Source organism: Lactuca saligna, chromosome 4, assembly GCF_052625555.1.
Source record: "Lactuca saligna cultivar CGN05327 chromosome 4, ASM5262555v1, whole genome shotgun sequence".
In the NCBI taxonomy this organism is placed as follows: domain Eukaryota; kingdom Viridiplantae; phylum Streptophyta; class Magnoliopsida; order Asterales; family Asteraceae; genus Lactuca; species Lactuca saligna.
The window spans coordinates 12,666,352-12,674,824 of record NC_136420.1 but is presented as its reverse complement, the minus strand read 5'-3'; positions in this window follow the sequence as shown (position 1 = coordinate 12,674,824).

The window sequence follows — 8,473 nt, the reverse complement described above, 5'->3', positions numbered from 1 at the left end:
ATAAGATCGGCGCTCCCCAAGGCGAACTGCTCGGCCGAATGAAACCCTTGTCTAACAGCTCCTGAAGCTGTGTAGACAACTCCTGCATCTCAGGGGGAGCAAGTCGATACGGTGCTTTGGCTATCGGAGCCGCACCAGGAACTAGGTCGATTCTGAACTCAACCTGCCTCTCTGGAGGTATCCCCGGCAAATCCTCGGGAAACACGTCCGGGTAGTCACGAACAATAGGAACATCATCAATCGTCGTCTTGCCCTTCTCCCGGGCATCCAAAACGTAAGCTACAAAACCGGCGCAACCCTGCTAAACATAGCGCCTCGCCCTTGCGGCGGAACAAAAGATCGGTCCTCGCTGGGGCCTCTCGCCCTGAATCACTATCTCTCCCCCAATGGGAGTGCGAACCCTCACTAGCTGAAGCTCACAATCAATCACCGCCCCATTGGGGCTCAGCCAATCCATGCCCACAATAACTTTATTCCCACGCAGGGGAATAGGAACCAGGTCCACTGAAAACTGCTCATCAAATATCTGAAGGGAACACCCTTTATGTACTCTGTCGACCCTCACGGTCCTATCATCTGCTATCTCAACCTCTAGTGGACAATCCAGCTCCCCTGGAGCTCTGCTAAATCTCTTGCTAAGCGCAAGCGATACAAATGATCGGGTAGCCCCCGAATCGAACAATACCGAAACAGGGATGCCCTTCACCGAGAACGACCCTAAATAAAACATATCATCAAGTAATATTCAAATGATATAATAACAATTAAAGATGAAGGAAAGATTCATACCCGTCACCACATCAGGAGTCGCTCGCGCCTCCTCTGCTGTCATCTGAAATGCCCTGCTCTTCGCCACCGGCGCATCAGCTCGGCCCTGCCGGCCATCCGTAATCCTCAGGGTGGCAGGGGTAGGTGCAACCACCTTCCCTGCTGCAGCTAAACTGGGACACTGGGACCTTTTATGTCCCCTCTGATTGCACTGAAAGCAAATCAGATCTGATGTTGTAACCGTAGTAGCAGGGGCCGTACAATCCCTACTCAAATGCCCAGTCCGACCGCACTTGTAGCAGCCGGAACTCCCTGCCTTGCACGCCCCCTCGTGCAACCTCCCACACTTGCCACACCGACCGTGGCTCTGCTGACCCCTGGACCTGTGATCTGAAACCTTGGGCTTTTTGCCCACACTGCCTAAACCCGAAACCGCCTCCGGTTTCTTCTTCTTCTCCATCTCGAGATCAATCTCCCTCTCTCTGGCTCTAGCAATCATGTCGTCCAGCGTTTTACAACTGGACTGGCTCACAAACATGCGAATGTCACTCCGCAGCATCTCATGATAACGGGCCTTCTTCATCTCCTCATCGGCTGCATACTTAGGAACAAGAAGGGCCCTCTCCCTGAACTTGGCGGTGATCTCCGCCACTGTCTCGGTAGTCTGGGTAAGATCCTGGAACTCCCTAGCTAACTGTTGCACCTCGATGACCGGTGCAAACTCCGCTCTGAACCTGGTAGAGAAATCAGCCCAGGTCATGGCATCCAGTCCCGCATCATCCCCGATGGCATGTCCGACCTCCTCCCACCAGTCTCGTGCCCTGTCCTTCAGAAGACAGGACGCCAATCTGACCTTGTCCCCCTCGGGACATCTGCTAGTGCAGAATGCGTTGGCCACATCCGCCAACCACCTGGTACTCGCTATGGGGTCCCGTGCCCCATGATAGTCAGGAGCCCCGCATGCCCTGAACTCCCTGAACGTAAGTGTGCGCGACCCCATCACGGCCGCCATCTCGGCACGGAAAGTACTCAATCTCTCATCCATCAGCTCTAAAATACCCTCCTTGATCGAACCGAAGATCACAGGAGTCTGCTCTAGTATGATGCGGGTAACCTCAGAAGAAAGGAACTCCCTAGTCTGCTCATCCATCTGCCCGGCCTCCGGGCCTGATCCCGATCCTGATCCCCCTCCAGCATCTGAACTGCCGGCTGCTGGCCTCGGACGCAAAACTACCATTCTGAAACATATCATAACAACATCAGAACACTGAAATATCTCGAGGGATCATGATACTACTACTAGCTTCCTGGTCTTGTCTTGGCCTTCCTTAATTCGAGTACGGATCCTCTGCTTTCAGTAGTATGGGCCCCTACTACCTTCCACATCTATCCGTACTTTCCTCAAGAACTGCCTTGACTCCACCAAGTCACTTCTACCACTGCCATTCTCTGCTACTCTCATCCTAGGCTTGCCCTAGGGACACTTCAAGCTCAACGCGGCTGGTCCTCAGCTGTTGTAGGTCTCCTCATAATGCGAGTTAGCCACCACCTAAACACCATCACATGTGATGAGGATCAGATAATCCTTCAAGTAAAAGATCCGTCCCTACAACGGTTGGACTCAAACAAGAGCTGCGCAGTAGAGCCAGTTCCAGCACTCTGGGATTATTCAAACCTGATCACATGTGGTGTGACGTGTTCACCTAATGGCTAACTCCCACTACTCAGAACCCCACTAAGCACGAAGCAAGCAGCATTCGGACACGGGAAATAGACTCAGGCAAAACTATTCTTATAACAAGAAACTGCACTAGCATAGGATGCTAAGCTCATACTATCAGGCATAACCTAAACAGGCTATCCTACTGCTGTCTACTCAATTCTAGCATGCAATACTCATAAAGCTGTAACACATAAGCAGACACATAAGACATTCTCCTAGATCCTTAGCCCTATACTAGCATGCTGTTCTACTGAAACTGAAACTGAACAAATAACTTGTATGTGTATTTTTGGGAGTACTTACTTGAGCTCGGCTGACCGCATGCACACACCTCTATCTTGTTAAAAACAATTCTTTCTTTCCAAGTGCTTTCAAAATTCCTTTTGTAAAACATTTTTATTTTACTAAAATCTTTTATTTCCCTTAGTTTGAGTTCAGATACACCCGGAAGTGTATCCGAATCCCTCAAACCAGGGCTCTGATACCAACTTGAAACGACCCAAAAATTTTCGTTTTTCAATATGATCAAAACCATAATATAAGCATCATAACATAAAACATACGCGATGTATCCCCAAAACGTAATAAAATATTGTGCGGAAAACTGTATCATACTACATCAATCCAAAACATTAAAAGACATCCCCAGGATAAAAGCTATGTTGTGGTGTGTGCGATGCTGTCACCCCGAGCTCTTCCCTTTGCTTGCAGAAGTACCTGAAACCAAAACTGAAACTGTAAGCACGAAGCTTAGTGAGCTCCCCCAAACTACCACATACCATACAATAACATATAAACACATATTGGGCCTTGCCCAATGCATCGGGCCGAAGCCCGGAAACTGCATCGGACCGAAATCCGGAACTGACCGGGACCTTGTCCCCTGCATCGGACCGAAGTCCGGAACTAACTGCATCGGACCGAAGTCCGGAACTGACTGGGACCTTGTCCCCTACATCGGACCGAAGTCCGGAACTAACTGCATCGGACCGAAGTCCGGAACTAACTGCATCGGACCAATGTCCGGAACTAACTGCATCGGACCGAAGTCCGGAACTGACTGACTGAACATGGCATAGCATAACACATCAACTAGCATAAACACATATACGGCATACTACATCGGGCCGTAGCCCGGAACACATAATACTTAACGCATAAAACATAGCACACAAATCCTGTTCGAGCCACGAAGGCATCGAACATACTAACTACTGCATCGGACCTAAATCCGGAAACTACTGCTAACTGAACGGGACGACATTGTGGCCTTAGATCCGTTCCTACTCGAAGGAAACGCACCTCGTAAGCTGGCTGCTGAGTGTGTGGCTCGGGAAGCTAACGGCGGCTGCTCCGGAATCTCCTCGGCTACAAGTCCATAAACACACTCAATCAAATACTAAACACTGCGCTTGGGGTAAAATGACTCTTTTACCCTCGGTCAAAGTCAATTATCTTTTGGGCTGACTCGCCGAGTTGGGCCACCCAACTCGCCGAGTCACACTCTTACCTTTCACTCTTACTCACTGCTACTCGTCGAGTCTGGCATCGACTCGACGAGTACCCTCTTGATCCAAGAACTCAGACAATCTTCATCCGACTCGCCGAGTCGGATGAACAGACTCGACGAGTTGTTCTTGATCCCAAGAAGATTGCCTTGGACTCGCCGAGTTGTATGAACAAACTCGTCGAGTCCCTCCATCACTGAGTCTACTCTCAACTCGCTGAGTCCACTTCCTGACTCACCTCGTCCACTCGACACTGATAAAACTGAAGGACTCGGGACTCGCGACCCGACTCGTCGAGTCGTTCTTCCGACTCGCCGAGTCGCCGCCATGCAACTGATTTTTACTTGATTTTGTTTGAATCCAATGCATACAATTGATAGATCTGAGTCCAATAAGCTGTTTTACCACGTAAAGTTTCCAACTTTACGTGCACAACCTCATGAATAAGGGAAATAAGGCTAAAAGATGCATAAAATGGGTAGATCTATGGTTATCATGCAATGTAACTCCAAAAAGACAGTAGATCTGGGCTCTACAACACCCCAACATTCAGATCCATAGATATTCCGACTTAATAAGACATTCATGCAAGTGTAAGGCTTGGAACAAGCATCAACTAGCTCTTAGGAGAGCTTTAATGGAAATTTAAAGCATATAACAAGATGGAACTCCGAAAATACCTCAATAAACTCTGATTTGGCCTTGGATCTTTGCACTACAACACTTCTCCTTGCTTCTTCCTTCTTCTCCTTCTTCACACCTTCACAAAATGACACCAAAACACATATAAGCTCTTCAATGGAGGTTTGGGGCTCTATCACTGCGTTCTCAGGGTGAGGGAGGCGAGAATGGGGGCTATAAGGTGGTATAAATAGTGGGCAACCCGGGGATTTTAGGGTTTCACCCAGACAGATGGACTCGCTGAGTCGGGGATATGGACTCGTCGAGTCCCCGGCTCACGCGTGCCCTCAGACGCGACCCTACTCGGCGAGTCAGGCTAGAACTCGCCGAGTCCCTCTTGAAAAACTCACTATAATTACCAATAAATCAACATACCGGGAACAGGTCGTTACAATAGATCAGGCATGACGTTGAATCTAAAACCATTACAATAATAACAAGGGAATTACCACCGTAAGTCAGCTACCATAACCAAAATATGAGACAATGTATGAGGGTATGATGGAGCAAAGTCAGCTGCCACGGATCAACTTACAAATAAAAATAAAATCCTTAAACTTACTCTAAATAAAATTTAAAAAATCCCAAAGATATAAAGATTGAAAAATATAAGTAAAATATCGAAAAAATGAGCTAAAAACTAAAAAGATGTAACTGTAAGTCGGTAGGATAAATGGCTATTTTTAATGAAACGTTTAGCAACATCTGTAAGGAAAACAGGAAAATAGTACCTTTTATGGGTAATAATCTTTTATAGGTGTTCTTTCATGGTGTAAGTCCATGATCTACTTGTGTATCAATCATATCCGTTTGATGGTGCGGAATCCCGATCAAACGGATGATGCCATATCTAATATAAGATAAGGAGAAGAAGAATATGATGAATCTTGAATGTATTGATGATATGATTGAAGTTCCTTACACAAGATTTACTTTCTCACTCTAGAAAACACCTTAGAATACACACACTTAGGCTCCCCCCCCCCCCCGCTCTCTCTCTCTCTCTCTCTCTCCCTCTCTCTCTTCTCACTATTTCGTTCCTTCCTCACACCCCTCACCCTATATATATACATGAGAAACATTGGTCGTAAATAGGTTTACGGCCGTAAATGGGTTTATGGCCGTAAACACCTCCCTGGCCATAAACCTAACCGTGAACTCATAAAACATTACAGAAAAATATAGTTGCCTAGAAAAGAAAAATATAAACCATAATTTTGACCCAACAATCTCCCCCTTGGTTTATAGCTTTCTTTTCTTAATTGACCCAACAATCTCCCCCTTGGTTTATAGCTTTCTTTTCTTAATTGACCCAGCAAGCTCCCCCTAAAAAGTAGCTGGATTTTCTTGTTAATCTTCATTGGGAGATTGGCTTTAGCATTTATCTTTAAATTTTTCACAACTTCAAGATGAACTTGATGAATCTTCAATGAATGACTTCATCTTGAGCACTTGAGCTTTTCTTCAAGATTTGAATCTGAATGCACATTGGGTGAGGAGGCTTGATGTACTGATTCTTGAAAGATAGCGTTTTTAGCTTGAGAATCCTCAGAGAGAACAACGAAGAGAAATAATCTACTCGATCACTTCAGCAGGTTTAAGATAGCAGCAGACTGATTGAGGAGGCGTCAATGTAATCTGTCACATAATCTTCAATTTCAGCTTCACCTTACTTCTGGGGTTGAAGGATTGAATGTTTAAAGAATAATCTTCATTTCTTGCTCATTTGAATGAAAATTCTTCAATGATCACGGATGAAACTTTGGCTCAGAAATCTTGATACAGTCTCCATGAGTCTTTTCTACACCTGAATTCACTTTTCAAGACAAACCAAAACTAAAAGAAAACTTAGCACACAAATTAAAACAGAAACAAAATATTTTTGGATTTTTTATTTTTCTAAACAAAAAAATAAAACATAAATAAAAATATTTTTGGATTTTGAATTTTCTGATTTTTGTTTGATTTTTGAATTTTTTTAATTCTCCACCTAAATTTTTGCATAGAGGAAACTATGAACAAATTTAACAAAAAGAAAAATATTTGGGTTCAGAGTTGTGAGACAGTCTGAACTTGTTTATCAGTACCTTCACCTTCATGAATAGATATGGTTAATTGTCGGTATTGTGGTCCACTTAAACACGAATGATATTGACAAACTTTTCTAAATAAACCATTTAGCTAACGACGACCACGGGTATTGTTGTCCACTTAAATTAAGCAGGGAGATCTACAGACAACCTCTAAATGGTTCAATTTTAGTTGCACTATAACGTGTACCCCACTTCCCGATATACCCTGGTTATCAATAACTTCCTAAGGACTCCTTACTTTAGGTGAGTAAACAATTATTAAGGAGGAAGTTAGATTTATAAATAGGTGCATATGTTGTGTCCCAGGTCGGATATATTTCAATCATGCAGAGGGGACAACATACGGCTAACTAGGATAGAGGGATTGGGAGGTAGAATGTTGCATATGTTGTGTCCCAGGTTGGATCTTCTGATCACGCACAGGGGACATCATATGGCTAACAGATAGAAATAGTTTCATAGATAAGAAGGTGTGTAGAAATAGAGTTGCATATGTTGCATTCCAGGTCAGATCTTCCGATCACGCAGAGGAAGAAACATATGACTGACAGATAGAAAGCAAGAAAATAATTTCCTACAGGCCTACTTTATCAGAACCCTCCAGTCGCCCTATCAGAACCAGAATTACGGAAATAAGTCCATACATCAAGGAAAAGTCGAACCACTGTTCTAGATGCGTATTAATTTAGTGTATCCTGTAGGTTCCCGTGTTTATCTCATTGCTCAATCTACCCGAGCGTCGTATGGTCAGTCCAAACAATCCTATCTAAATCCACACTGCCATATCCTTCGTGCCTACCAGCACATTGAATACAAAGTCTAGACAATTCAGATTCAATCCTTTACACATGTTTTAAACTGTCAGTTATCACTTTCTTGATATCACTTCCCAATAATAACTACTAACGAAAATCTATTAAGAAAATGAAAAATTGTCTTTAAAACGAATCAGAGTAAGATAAACTCAGGAGTATAGAGAAGAAAACGCAAACCGTAATTCACTAATTGAATTTGCATCCATAAGATATGAGAACAACACGCATAATCTCATAACTGATCCGAAAATTCTTCATGTCATTAACCACAAACCCCATTAGTGATCCCTTCCTTTCTTCCCTTCCCACAAAGGACACATACTCTCAAACAAAATTTCGAGTGTTGTACAATTGAGAGATACCTCCTATCATGTGCCTAGAACAACCACTACCAACAAACCGAAGTCTGATGATATGCCTCCATAGCTGCTCCGACACATAGCGGGATCAGTTGATCTTTGGATCCCAGTCCATTTTGAAATTAGGTTGACCTTTGTCATCATTGCAGGGTACTCTCTCCCATGACATATCTTATTTATCACAAACAAGAGATGAATAAATATTAGAATCGTTAGAAGATTTGGGAGAGTAAACCTTTGGAACCCATTTGTAGTTGGGTCTAACCCATTTCTTTTTCGATCTGATGGGTGGCTCAGTACTTGCTTTTGATCTTGATGTCAGTCGTTGAGATGAATTTGATTTTGGCTTCATGGGAGTATCTCTTGGATTTGGCTTCTTGACCGGCATTCCCTTCTTGCCCTTCGGATTCGAATTCTTAGCCTTGTGGGTTTGATTCTTGTCCTTCTGCGCATTCTAGTCACCATTTTCTGAATGTGACCTTGAGTGGTTTCTTTTGAAGTATCTCCCACTTTCTCCCACTTGGCG